Genomic DNA, 15,590 nt, shown 5'->3' on the forward strand with positions numbered 1-15,590 from the left:
ATCCTCCTAGTTTTCCAACCAGGCTTGAGTCTGTCCATGGCACAGATCTGTGAATATGAATACATTATTTATTTGTGATGCACCATCAATAACTCTGAGACGTGAGTTAAGGTAGGCTTTTATTGGCTGGAAGAAAGAACAAGCAGCAAGTGACCACCACACAGCATCTTGGAGACTGAGGCTGGGGCTGTGCCTCCAATCGCCTTTATACCGGGGTCCGTGGGAGGAGCCACAGGAGCAGTCAGCGGGGGGGGGGGGGGGGGGGGGGGGGCGTGTCCAGACAGATATATGTAGTTCACCACAATTTGTTTGTTTGTTTATTTAAGTACTAGTGTTACGTATCCCATAACTGGATAACTTACCAGCAAAGATAGAGAGGTCTGTTGAAGTCTGATGTCACTATTTTCAAACGTTTTTATTTATAAAGGGGCACAAAAGTAAGGTTAATACAAACATTCAGATAATGCACGTCACCAATACTCAATCTAAAGTGCGGGTATAGTAATAATCATCATTAAGAAGTAATCTCTGCTGTTGTCTAGGGGATAATATTTTGTCCGTTGGAAATATAAAAGTCACTCGGAAGTCTGCAGACTTTAGCCTTTCGGGGAATCGCTGGGTTTCACGTGTTTTAGAGGGATCGGTGAAAACGGAAGAAAACTTGCCCGGGTCTTTATGAAGCCACTTCATTAAATCAGGGGAGTGTTGTTTCCCCGTTGTTCGAAGTCCTTCTCGGTATTATCAGCCACCCGCTCCCCAGGCAAAGGAGTTAGGAGCACACGTGGCATTGAGTGGCTTCCAGCTACGGGAGCATTGAGCAAGGGTGTCCTCCTGGTGCGTCGCTGGGGTACTGCCTCCTGCAGTTCCCTTTTATCTTTACTTGCAGAGTTGTAGATGTCCATCAAAGTAGGGTTTTGCAATCCCCACCCCCACATTGCCCGAGGGTGTCCATATCCATGGTAGCTGTCATGTAGCAGGGACATGCACGTCACACAGGTGCCTCTAAGAACAATGGCCAAAACCGTTGCATTGTCTCTCACTTCTGAGACCCGAATTAATAGCGATCTTGCGATTCTCCGGAAGGAGGGGGCTGCTCCCGCTCCTTCGGCCCCTCAGAGCTGTGGTACATTCATAACACTAGATACAGCATTTCAAGCGCTTTGAGCAATGCTCCCCAGCAGTCCACGCCTCCCCCCCCCCCCCCCGATTTAACCATAGCCTAATAATGCAACAATTTACAATGACCAATTAAACTACCAACTGGTATGTCTTTACACTGTGAGGGGAAACTAGAGCACCTGGAGGAAACCCATGTGGTCTGGTGAAGAACGTACAATTTCCTTACTGGCAGCAGCAGGAATTGAATCAGTTTCGCCTGTACTGTAAAGTTCTTGGCTAACCACTACGCTACCATGCCACTCCAAATTAGAAGCTGTATGTATAGATAAGGTGGGGTGCACGTACTTGTGTGTGCAGTTTTCTTTCCTTCAAGAAATATGGTCTTTAAAAGATGGCCTAAAATTTGATTGCTCATCCCAAGTTGACCTTGAGAGAAATGGCAGTGAAATGCCTTTTCGATAGCTGCAGTCCTTGTCATGTGCATATACCCACAATGCCGTTCGGGAAGGAGTCCCAGGATTGTGACCCACCAACAGTGAAGGAATGCCAATAGTTATTTTCAAGTTAGTATGGTGCATGATTTGGAGGGAACCTTCCCCATGCTCTTGCTGCCGTTAGAGCAAAGTTCAAGTTAAAGTTTACTGTCATCTGGCAGTACATATATACAACCAAATGGAACAATGTTCCTTCATGCCCAACTTCTAGGCTGGACCGTGGCCATTGTCGTCTTCTCATTATGCCATTTGTTCCCTCCATGTGTTTATTTATGAGAATACCCTTTGATTCTGTAACGTCTACCATTCAGTGGCCCACTTGCATTGAATTCTATTTCCACTTCATCTCTGTGTTCCAGGCCTCAGTACTGTGTACAAATCTTAGGCGCGCGCACACACACACACACACACACACACACACGCACACACACACACGCACACACACGCACGCACACACACACACACACACACACACACACACACACACACACACACACACACACACACACACACACACACACACACACACACACGCACACACACGCTGAGTGCCTCAGACTTTTGCTCAGTACTATATTTGTCAATGTGGAGCAGAAAGCGAGTTTGTAAATCTGGCAGGAGCAAAGGTTGTTGGAAATGGTGAGGGTGGAGCATCATGGGAGGAGTGTGGTAACGTTGGCAGGGAAGAAGTGCCAGGAGTAGGGGATCGAGAGGGTGCAGACACATCCAGCCCGAGACATCAGGCAAGGTCAATTGATTCCAGACAATTGGTTTATTGATCATTATGGAATGTCTCTCTAGTGATTCCCACTGCCTCTCCATTTTTCCAACTGCAATTCCCCTGTCCCTGCCCTTTCCCACTCTCATTCCACAATGGAGACTGTAACAGAATCAGGTTTTATCATCAAGTACATATGTCATGAAATTTATTTCTTTGGTGGCAGCAGCTGCACAGTACAATACATAAAATTACTATAGTAGTATACAAAGGCCTTAGGAACCCTCGCTATAAGCCTTAAGCACAGTACTACATATGTGCATGAATGTTGGTATGTGAATCAGACAATACCTCACTGTATATGTGTGTCTATGTGTGTGTGCAATCATGTATGAATTTAAAGTCCTAAAACCAAAAATACTGAAAATGACAGACTGATCGGAATCTAAATTCAATTTTAAAAATCCACTGATCCACTGAGAATATTTGGCTATTTTTGTTAAAATACCAATGAACCAATTCTGAATCTGTAGCAATTTCTCCCTCTTAGGTTTATTCACAGTTTTGCTTCGCACCTTTCTCTATTTCCCTCTGCTTAGTTGGCAGGTCCCTGTCAAAATCTCACTGATATTCAGCTCACTTTGGGAAATTGAGGAGAGTAATGTACTGCTGGATGTTGTGAGGGTCACCGAGGCAAACCTCAGCTCACTCTGGTAACTTCAACGTCATGGCTAATTGCACAGTTAATATATTGCTTGGTTTCCTCCTGAAGACTTAGAATGGGATGTAGTATGAAGGTGGATGCATCTGCATTGTAAAAATGCTACTAGATCGGTAATCAACCAGAAAACGAATAGCAAAGTGCTAGAAATGTGCTCTGATGTAAGGTCATCAATTTGAATCATTATTCTGATTCTCGCTCCACAAATGCTGCCTGACCTGCTGAATAATTCCAGCACTACCTGTTTTAGACATAAGACATAAGACATAGGAGCAAAATTAAGCCATACAGCCCATTGCATCTGCTCTGCCATCCCACCATGGGTGATTTATTATTTGACTCATACCCATTCTCTGCTGTCTCTCCATAACTGTTGATGCCTTGACTAATCAAGGAACTATCAAACTCCTCTTTAAGTATATCCAATGACTTGGGCTTCACAGCCATCTGTGGCAATAAATTCCACAGATTCACCACAATCTGGCTGAAGAAATTCCTCCTCATGTTTGTTCTAAAGGGACATCCTCCTATCCTGAGGCTGTACCCTCTGATCTTAGACTACCCCACCATAGGAAACATCTTCTCCACATCCACTATATCTAGGGGAGGGTCTCCCAACCTGGGGCCCACAGACCCCTTGGTTAATGCTGGGATCCATGGCATAAAAGAGGTTGGGATATCCTGATCTACGCCTTTCGATATTTGATAGATTTTATTAGTAACCCAGAGATGTTAGTTTAAAATTCACTTTTCAGTGAATAAAGCTAGAATTTAAAATCTAGTGTCAGCAATGCTAACCATGAAACAAAGATACCTGAGGTGTCCTGAAGAAGGGTCTCAGCCCAAAACGTCAATTATCTGTTCATTTCTACAGATGCTGCCTAGACTGCTGAGTTCCTCCAGCATTTTGTGTGTGTTGCTCTGAATTTCCAGCATCTCAGAATCAGAATCAGATATAATATCACTGGCATATGTCGTGAAATTTGTTAACTTTGCAGCTGTGGTGAACTATGTGCCTGTCTGGACACGCCCCCTTCGTAGGTCGGCAGGTCCCGGATAAGGGAATAAACTTTCGGGGTGACCCTCGAGAGGAGAATTCTGTGCATAACGGCAGGGTCAGTCGCATGAAGCTCTGCCAAGTATGATTGGAAGCATGCAAGCCAGTGTTCAAAAGCAAGAGCTGCGTCAGGGTCTTGAGGGTCCAAATCCAACCTTTCCGGACGTAAAACGGTTTCCATGTTTTAAAACTTTCAGTCAATAAAATTGACGCACCATCAATAACTCACTCTGAGACGTAAGGCGAGATATTGGCTTTTATTGACTGAAAAAGGAACCAGCAGTGAGTGACCATCATATTACATCCTGGAGAATGAGGCAGAGGATCAGGCCTCGATCGCCTTTATACCGGGGTCTGTGGGAGGAACCACAGGAGCAGTCAGAAGGGGTCGTGTCCAGACAGGCACATAGTTCACCACAGCAGCAAAATGAATTACAATAAGTATATATATATATTTACGCGTGTGTGTGTGTGTGTGTGTGTGTGTGTGTGTGTGTGTGTGTACTGTATTTTATATAAAGTTAAAATAGTGCAAAAAACAGAAATAAATAGTGAGGTAGTGTTCATGAGGTCAATGTCGATTTAAGAATCAGATGACAGAGGGGAAGAAGCTGTCCCTGAATTGCTGAGTGTGTGCCTTTAGGCTTCTGTACCATCTTTACACGCTGGAATTGAGGAGATTGAGAGGGGATCTGATTGAAACGTTTAAGATAATTAAAGGATTTGATAGGATTGAGGCAGGAAATATGTTCCAGATGTTGGGAGAGTCCAGTACCAGAGGGCATGGATTGAGAATAAGAGGTCAGTTATTTAAAACAGAGTTGAGGAAGAGCTTCTTCTTCCAGAGAGTTGTGGAGATGTGGAATGCAATGCCTCGGAAGACGGTGGAGGCCAATTCTCTGGATGCTTTCAAGAAGGAGCTAGATAGATATCTGATGGATAGGGGAATCAAGGGATATGGGGACAAGGCAGGGATTGGGTATTGATAGTGAATGATCAGCCACGATCTCAGAATGGCAGTGCAGACTCGAGGGGCCGAATGGTCTACTTCTGCACCTATTGTCTATTGTCTATTGTCTATTGTCTAACTTCTTGATGGTAACAATGGGAAGAGGGCACATACTGGGTGGTGAGACTTTCTCATGTTTAAAACAAATACATTGATGTAAAACTCATTTTGTTCACTATTATCTAATGCAGAGGGGAGTCTATCATCCTTTTTCATCTATGTATGATGTCAGATCAACAGTAATATGGCTGACTTTCTGCTCAGGGGCAATTGGCAATGGGCAATAAATCTTGGGATGCCAGAACCCCTGAATGAATAACCTAAGGAATGAAAGTAAAATACATCCCTGTCTGTGAGCTAATGCACAGGACCCAACCTCAACCAGGAGAGCTGTCAGTAAATTTCAGGGTATTTCTTGAAGAGAGATTTGGAAGCAACCCTGTACAAACTGAGCCACAGAAGAGACAATGACCCATTCCCATGGGGAGCAAACAACCACTTCAGATTAATGGATAGTATTCTTGAATGATCGAGGGTCTATACAAGAGAGTGTAGTTTGAAAATCAACTAGCCCTGAAGGAATTGAAAAGGAATATGGGTCTAGTCCTATTGAAACTCAAAGAGTATGATTACACTTTTTATCCTTGGTGTCAAGCTATGTATTCTGCTGTCTGTCATCATAGCCTTGCTGAGTGAAATGCCCAACCCATGCCTGGCAGTTTAAAATGAATCTCAGAGCATTTTTCTGTGTTGGTTTTTGCTGCCCAAACTCAACCTCCATTAGGATCATCAGGGGAAATTAATATAATTGAGGTATTCTAAGCAGGAATTAAGCCCTCAATACAAATAATAGTCTTTGAATCCGTGTTTGAAAGTTAGTGTGTTAATAATTATTGGGGGTCCTGCTGCCACTGCGGGTCAACCCAAGGAAAAGACAGAGGGAAGATCTACCTCTACTAATTACTTTATAAAGTTTTTTTTTCTCAAAAACGATTGCTGCAATAAAAGGCCTGGAATTTCCCTTTCGGAGGTAAACTGTTGAACCACCTGTACAATCTAGCATTTTTGCAGTGTGAACTGAAGTCTTAAAGGTGAAGGATGGTCACAGCATGGTGTGTACAGGCTAAATCAAGGCAGCGGGGCCCAGGCTTGAAAGCATGGAATGAGCCAATGTTTGGTTGCTGGAGTGTATTTGAAGTGGCAGGGCCCAGACCCAAGAGCAAGGAATAAGCTGAGGTTTGACAGATTTAAGCGGAAGGCAGGATCGGATAGGGATTGGAATCGAGGCAGCAGGCCCTGGACCTGAAAGGGTCTTGAAGGGCAGGGTCCAGGTCCAAGAATGAGGAACAAGCCATTTTTTAGCCAATTTAAGTGCCAGGTCAGATCTTAGGCACCCTGTCTATATATTCATGCATAAAGCTTTTGCACAGTACTATAACAAAGAAGGTTTTACATTGCCGAGAAGATGATCGAAGAGATGGATATGACAAAAGGGAATTCTGTGATAGGCTTCCATGAAGATGGGGCATTGAAACAAATAGGTTATGAAGAAGGCTAAAAGTAAGACCAATGTAAACCAGTTGGGCCAAGCAAGCTATATCGATAATGGATGTGTTATGATCCACACCCGACCATGCCATCTTCCAGGGTTTAGACAGTCCAACACCCCAGAATATGGATAGCTGGCACAACCCCTTTGAACTCTTGGCGGCCCTATTATGTAAATAGCTCCTTAAGTGAGGTTTTGTGCTCAGTCATCAGCTCTACTTTCTATTCGCATCTAGCATCTAGTTTAGAGCCTTGTCCTGGTTTCAATCTCGTATCATGCCTCGATTCCAGTCTCAGATGCTCCAGTACTTTGATCCTAACCATCCTCGACTCAGTCTCTCATCACAGGAAGCCACTGGAATTTTCTGCAAAATACATTGTGCATGGCTCAGTAGCTTACGGCACTCACAGAGATTCAGCTGCCATTGTTCACAGACAACACTTCTGTTCTATCTGTCAGTTTCTCACCAATAGCTCCATTTAAATATTGGCAAAAAGAATTTCTTGTAAAGGCATCCTACACCATGACACAACATTTTGTAGATTCAAGCCCATTGTTTCAATGGGTGTGGGCTTTTCAAAGATAGCAAATGAATAAGGTATTATACTCCATCACCCAATTTAAGCCTGAAAATCTCACCTGCCTTGTGTTTCCAACAGCTTCTAACTTTATGCTCCGTTACCGTCAGGGCAGAATCAATAGACTATTTACCTCCTAGAATCCTTGCTCTACATGTTTTGTGATGTATTGATTTATTGAAGGGGCAACTCTACCAAAGGATGAGGGTTGTGCACAGGGCTCCCACAAAAGCCCAGTGCTACCAAAAAGCTCCAGAGACCTCAACCCTGGGAGAGGAAAGATACACCAAGAAGATGGGCTACACCTGGGGACAAATTGAAGAACTGGTCCACTACAGAGGATTCCGGTGAGCTACTGTCATGGCCAATGACCCAGTAGGAGAGATGGGCTTAAGAAAGTAAGTAAAGATTGAGGGGCCAACAGTTGTGAAGATGCTGGGCCAGGAGACACTTCAAGGAAATGATAACATTGAAGAAGCAGGTTAAAGAGCTATTGAGCAAACGTGGTGCTAGGTGAAAGAAGTTGTCAATAAATGACTGTTAATCCTCTATTAGCATATTTATTAAAATGCTATGTTGGTACAGGGAGCATAGTGATACTTGTGGGCTGTCCCCTGCACATCCTCAGACTGTGTCAGTCGTTGAAGCAAGCAGCAAATCTCACTGTCTGTTTCGATGTTTCATTGTACTGTACACATGACAAACAAAGCTAACCATTCTCGTTCTTTCTCTAAAAAGTTGAACCTGTTGCTAGTCTCTGTTGTCCTTACTAATCAGACATTGTGATCCATACCCGGTGTTCACTGCTCACGAGGTTACTCGTCACTGCGCTGTGCTGAGCTGTGGCCAGCAACTAATGGGCTCCTGGATCGGCTGTAATTGGCTTTGTGGCTGTGGGCTCACTTTCGAGATCTTCATTTCTGAATGTTATTTTTGCTTGCTTTCTTATGTTTGCTTTTTTTTGTACATTTGGTGTTTGATGGTCTTTTTTAATGGGTGCTATTGGGTGTCTTTGTTTCATGGCTGCCTGTGAGGAGACTAATCTCGAAGTTGTATATAGTATACAAACTTTGATAATATACATACTCTGAACTTCAAAGTATATTTTGTTGTCTGCTACATTAAAAGAGGGCTGTTCAGTTTATTTTGGAAACATTACATGTACAGCAGTAGCAGTATGAGACCATAGGATATGGGAGCAGAATTAGGCCATTCACCTTACCAAGTCTGCTCCACTAATTTATTAACCTTCTCAGCCCCATTCTCCCGGTAACCTTTGACATTCTTACTAATCAAGAACTTATTAACCTCTCCTTTAAGTATACCCCGTGACTTGGCCTCCGCAGACATCTGTAGCAATGAGTTCCACAGAGAGGTAGAACAGGTTTGAGGGACACTTTGTCTTACTCTCTGTTTCCTATTTTGAAAGCAAAGAAAAAGCTATAAAAGTTGGAAACCTGAATTAAAAATAGAAAATGTTGGAAAAGCTGAGCATCATTGAGGAGAAAACTCAAGACTTCTAATCTGACACATTTACCATTTTCTCTTCACTGGCTTCCCCGACGTGTGAGATCTTCCAGTATTTTCTGAGTTCATTTCTCAAGTTCTGGAGTTTGTACCGCACCATTTCTGGTCCTCAGTGACTTACCCTTGGAATGTTCCTAAATTTGCTCATGTTAACAACACCAGCCCAGCTGCACTAGTTTGCAGAATTGCCAGAGGCTAGAGAAGAAACGACAGCAACAAGAGTATGAACTGCTGGAAAACAGCACGCTCCATGTGAGGGGATGTTTAACCTGTGTGTGAGTTCCTTGCATAATTGTTTTGAAGCTTTGATGCTTTGTTGCACAAAATACCACTTTTAAAAATTAATTTGCTTTATGCGTATCCTCCTGTCACTGAAGTAGTAAGGCAAGTTCTCGGCAGTAACACAAATGCTGGAAGAAACTCAATGGGTCAGGAGGCATCAATGGAGATAGAGAGAGAGTTAATGTTTCAGTTGAGAAATTGCGATGAAAGTTCCAACAAAAAAAATCAAGAGATCATGTTCCCTGAAGGTTACACTTTTTCATTCCATTTGATCTGTTTGTTGTTCCTCACGTTAACTCTGCCATGAATGGTCCAAAGCCCACCTGTGAAAGATCCGAAGATAGAGGAGCAGAATTAGGACATCTGGCCTGTTGAGTCTTCTATACCATATCATCACAGCTGATCCACTTTCCCTCTCATCCCCAATCCTCTATCTTCTCCTGTTATTTCTTCACGCCCTGAAAGGAGGAGGGTTGGACATAAGGCCTAGCAACTCCATCCCATAAAAGTCCCAGAGCTACAAAAATGCCAACAGATGCACCAAGGATATGGGAGAGGAAGGATCTTTGCTACACATGAGGACAGCTGAAAAGACTGGCCCAGGACAAGGGACTCTGGCGAGGTGCTCTTGGTGGCCTATGACCCTGTAGGGGTAATGGGTTTCAGTAAGTAAATATTCCTCTCTTTAATTTGGATATTTTGGCCTGCTGGGCAAGTCCCAGTCAGCCAATGCCATCCTAATTTGACAACACTGGTAAAATGTTACACAGGCAAAGGAATTTGACTGTCTATTCAATGCCAATACATCATTTCATCCCATTACAGGCATTCTCTTTGTTCAGTCTATTATCCTCCCCCACCTCCTCTGCTAACTAGACTAACCGGCTTTCTCCCTTTCTCAGTTCTGCCCAAAGATCTTTAACCTGAAACATTAGCCCTGTTTCCTTTTCCACAGATGCTACTTGATCTGCCAAGTGTTTCCAGCATTTTGTTTCAGATTTCCAGCATCTGCAATGTTTTTTTTTATTCCCATGCACATGTATGAGGCAGTTCAGCAAAGATAAATAAATTATGAGGGACATATGGAACTTGGTGTTATGATCAGAGAGAGGCCAAAGTTGGAGAATTAAGAATCTTCTCAATGTAAGTGCTTATAATTTTAATTCCCAGCAAGCTCCAGAGTGTAAAATCCAATCTCAATCAGAAACTCTGGCCCTGTAAACATTCTTTATATTTTTATTTTTTTATGTTCTTTATCACAGGCAAAATATTCAGAACCAGAACAGATCTTCAACCAGCACTTATTATAATCTGGGTTGAAATTGTCCAAAGTGAGTTTATTTAAAATTCTTACCACTGACAGAGAGACTGGATTAGTTTCAAATCCATGTCCCATGGGTACATTTAACTGCTGAATCATCTGGGCCCCAGTAGAGGTTTGGTGTTTGAATAGAATTACTTGATGGCACATAATTCTATTACTTGAAGGTTCAAGTTAATTAATAGGCCAGAACATATGACAAAACCATGCCTTAGTCACCAATTCTTACTCCATAATACTAAAGTGCTGCTTTCGTTTAGTAATAGTGCAGAAGGAATTCGTGTAAAGGTCCCTATACCTGGGTGATTCAAATGTACTTTTTCCCTTCTCTTAATGTTATTAAACTTATGTTTTGGGATTACCCCATGCAATACACTGATGTTTCAGTACAAAGAAATGTACTCGCTGTACCTGTGGACCATTGAGAAACATTTGAAGAAATTTCAGGCCTTTTCAGGTTCTTTCCAGCATCTCAGAGAAATGTACAGCACATTACAGGCCCTTCAGCCCACAATGTTGTGCCGACCACGTAACCTACTCTAGAAACTGACTAGAATTACCCTACCACATAGCCCACTATTTTTCTAAGCACCATGTATCTATCTAAGAGTCTCTTAAAGGACCCTATTGTATCCGCCTCTACCACCTGTTCATTGGCAGTGGCAGTGCATTCCATTGCACCACCACTCTCTGTGTGAAAACTTACCTCTGATATCTCCCTTGTACCTACTTTCAAGCACCTTAAAACGATGCCCCTTTGCGATAGCCATTTCAGCCCTGGGAAACAGTCTCTGACTATCCACACGATCAATGCCTCTTATCATCTTCTATCAGGTCACCTCTCACCCTCCATCGCTCCAAGGAGAAAAGGCCAAGTTCACTCAACCTATTCTCATAAGGCATGCTCTCCAATCCAGGCAACATCCTTGTAAATCTCCTCTGCACCCTCTCTATAGTATCCACATCCTTCCTGTAATGAGGTGACCAGAACTGAACACAGTCTCCAAGTGGTGTCTAACTAAGGTCTTATATAGCTTTAACATTACCTCACTGCTCTTGAATTAAATCCCACTATATGCCTTCTTAACAACTTTGTCAACCTATGCAGCAACTTTGAGTATCCTATGAATATGGAGCCCAAGATCCTGCTGATCCTCCACACTGCCAAGAGTCTTACCACTAATATTATATTCTGTCTTCAAACTTGACCTATCAAAATGAACCACTTTACACTTAGCTGGGTTGAATGCCATCTGTCACTTCTCAGACCAGTCCTGCAACCCATCGATGTCCTGCTGTAACCTCTGACAACCCTCCAGACTATCCACAATGCCTCCAAACTTTGGGTCATTAGCAAATTTACTAACCCACCCTTCTATTTCCTCATCTTGGTCATTTATAAACAGCACAACGAGGAGGAGTTCCAGAACAGATCCCTGTGGAACACCACTTGTCACTGACTTACGTGCAGAATACAAACCATCTACAACCACCCTTTGTCTTCTGTGGGCAAGCCAATTCTGGATCCACAGAACAAGGTCTCCTTGGATCCTATGCCTCATTACTTTCTGAAGGAGCCTTGCATGGGCAACCATATCAAATGACTTACTGAAACCCATTTCCACTACATCCACTGCTCTACCTTCATCAATGTGTTTGGTTACATCCTCAAAGAATTCAATCAGGCTCATAAGGCACGACTTGACCTTGACAAAGACATGCTGACTATACCTAACCAGATTAGGTCTCTCCAAATGCAAATAAATCCTGCCTGTCAGGGTCTTCTTCAACAACTTGCCCACCACTGAAGTAAGATTCACTAGTCTATAATTTCCTGGGTTATCTCTACTCCCTTTCTTGAACAATGGAACAACTTTTGCAAACTTTCAATCCTCTGGTACTTGTCCCGTCCCTATTGATGTTGCAAAGATCATCGCCAGAGGCTCAGCTAATTTTCTACAGCAGAGTACTGCATCACAGTCAAGCATGGAAACTTAGATCATACTATTCATTAACCAGTGATGCATTCATCACTTCAATATGTTGACAAACATAAATACTGGCATTGCTCAGTGTGCTCACATCCTGTACGGGAGTAATAATAATAATTAAAAACACATTGATCCTAAGCTACCTAGAGATAATTTAGCAAGCTAATGCCTTTTTCTTTAACTTCTTCCAAACGTGGGCTCAGACAAGCACGCAAGATTCATTTTGAAGAAGATACTCTTCACCAGTTTGGAAAAATTACACAGATTATTCTTTCTCCTCTTTCAGCTTTTTCCTTGGTTAAAAGGTAAAAATATTTTTCTGACCTTTACAGTAGCATTTGGACTTTAGATGGACTTTAGACTCTTTGTAAAAAATGAACAGTATTCTCAAAGTTCAAAGTAAATTTATTATCAAAGTACGTATATCGCTATCTTGCTGATGTAAATTTGCTGATGACACAACTATTATTGGCAGAATTTCAGATGGTGGTGAGAGGGCATACAGGAGCGAGATATATCAGCTCATTGAATGGTTTCACAGCACTTATTCAACATCAGTAAGACCAAAGAACTAATTGTGGACTTCAGAAAGGTTAAGACAACGGTGTTGGTTTGTTTATTTTTTTTTATTTATTTGTGTTTTAATTGGGTTTTCAAGTTTCTTGATTTGTGGCTAGCTGTAAGTAAACAATTCTCAAGTATGCATTCTTTGATAATAAATAAATTTATGTTGAATGTATTTTGAACATAGACCAGTCCTGACAGAGGGATCAGAAGTAGAAAGGGTGAGTGATTTCAAGTTTTTGGGTGCCAAAATGGATCTGTCCTGGGCTCAATATATCACTGCAGCTACAAAGAAGGCATGGCAGCAGTTACATTTCATTAGGAGTTTGAGGAGATGTGATATGCAACCAAATGCACACACAAATACTGTGGAGTGTTCTAACTTATTGCACCACTGTCTAATGGGTGGGGGGGAGGGCGCTGCTGCGCAAGATCAAAATAAGCTGCAGAAAGCAGTAATCTTAGTCAGCTCCACCATGGGTACTAGTCTTCATAGTAGCCAGACCATCTTCAAGGAGCGACACCTCAAAAAGGGTGACCTCCATCATTAAGAACTCCCATCACCCCCAGGACATGCCCTCTATCTATTGTTACAATCAGGAAGGAGTTATAGGAGCCTAAAGACATACAAGGGGTGATTGATAAGTTCGTGGCCTAATGTAGAAGGCGTCAATTTAAAAAAACCTGGCACATTTATTTTTCAACATAGTCCCCTCCTACATCTACACACCTAGTCCAGTGGTCATGAAGCATACTGATCTTGGACCTCCAGAAAATGTGATTGGTAAATTTGTGGCCCAAAGTAGAAGGAGATGCGTTATACAACTCTCGTTACATGTACATGCGGTTCAACTCTTTGAGTGATTATGCAGAAAGTTTGAAGTTAATAACTCATCTACCTTAGGCCACAAACATTAATCACCCCAATGAGTTATTAACTTCAAACTTTCCGCATAATCACGTAAATAGATGGACTGCATGTGCATGTAACGAGAGCTGTATAACTCATCTCCTTCTACTTTGGGCCATGAACTTATCAATCACCCCTGCTGTGGACACTTTCTGGAGGGCCAAGATCTGTACGCTCCACGACCGCTGGACTAAGTGTGTAAATGTAGGAGGGGACTATGTTGAAAAATAAATGTGCTAGGTTTTCTAAAATTGACTCCTACCTTAGGCCATGAACTTATCAATCACTCCTCCTACACAACAATTCAGGAACAGCTTCTTCCCCTCTGCCAATGGATTTCTGAATCCATGAACACTATCTCACTACTTTTTAAATATTATTTTTGCACCACTTATTTAATTTAACTATTAAAAAATATTAAAGTTTAAAAAAGCTGAACTTCACGGCTTTTTTCTTTATTATTATTGCATCATACTGCTGTGCTAAAAACAACAAATTTCACAACATATGCCGGTGATATTAACCCTGATTCTGATACAACATTGAGATTCATTTTCTTGCCAGCATACTCCATAAATCCAAAAAAGAGAATCAATGAAAGACCACGGCCAACAAGATCGACAAACAACCAATGTGTAAAAGGCAACAAATGGTGCAAATACAAAACAAAAAGAAAATAAATAATGTTAATAAATAATTGAGCAACAAACATCAAGAACATGGGATGAAGAATCCTTGAAAGTGAATTCATAGTCTGTAGGAACAGCTCAGTGATGGAGCGAGCGAAGATATCCTTACTGATTCAAGAGCCTGAATGTCGAGGGGTAATAACTGTTGCTGAACCTGATGGTTCAGAAACAATACATTCCAGTACATATCCAAGAACAACACTGTTCCACATAGCTGCTTGGAGGTGAAGTTTTGATGTGCCTCGCATCAGATGTAGTTCAGTCTGCACATAATTGCGAACAAAACCTTGACAGCAATCTAAGTCCTTTGCACAGCCCTCTTTTGTGATTCAGTGCCAAGATGGGTGTTGGGTCTTGAGCTGGTTCTATAAAGGGTTGTGGGGTTTTCATTTTGTTCCTTTGGAGGCAGAAGTTCCTCAAAATTGCATCTCTATTTTAATCTAGTTGGAAATAGTGATAATTATTGGATCATTGTAAAATGTTGTGTACAAATTCAGAACCATATTTCCTTGTCATAGTCCAACTATTCTTTAAAATTGGCTGCAGACTCCTTGGAAAATAGTGATGCTTGGAATCTAGAGCAATTCACAAAGTATCTGAGCAATGCACGAGATCAGGCAGCATCTGTGGAGGGAAATGTTCAGTCAGCATTGCAGGTTGAGGTCCTTCATCTGGACTGGAGAGATATAGTGGAGAAAGCCAACATACAGTATAAAAGGTTGTTGGGAAGGGATGAAGGGATAGAGCAAGAGCTGGCAGGTGATAGATGGAACCAGTTGTGGGGGGGGGGGGGGATGATAGGCAGATAAGAGAGAGGAGAAGGGTAGGGTTTATGTCAGAAGTTGGTAGGTGATAGGTGGAAGTGAGAAGGGCAGAAGATGATGGAATCTGGAGCATGAAATAATGAGAGGGAGATAAAGAGGAAAACCAGTGGGAGAATATGTATGTGATTCACAGATAGAGAGAATAGAGGAGGGGAAAGGGATAGGGTGATAGAGGCTAAGTGGATCAGGAGGAGAGAGAAAAGAAAAGGTGGACAGAGAGGGAGCCATTACCAGAAG

This window comes from Hypanus sabinus, chromosome 2, assembly GCF_030144855.1.
Source record: "Hypanus sabinus isolate sHypSab1 chromosome 2, sHypSab1.hap1, whole genome shotgun sequence".
Lineage (NCBI taxonomy): Eukaryota > Metazoa > Chordata > Chondrichthyes > Myliobatiformes > Dasyatidae > Hypanus > Hypanus sabinus.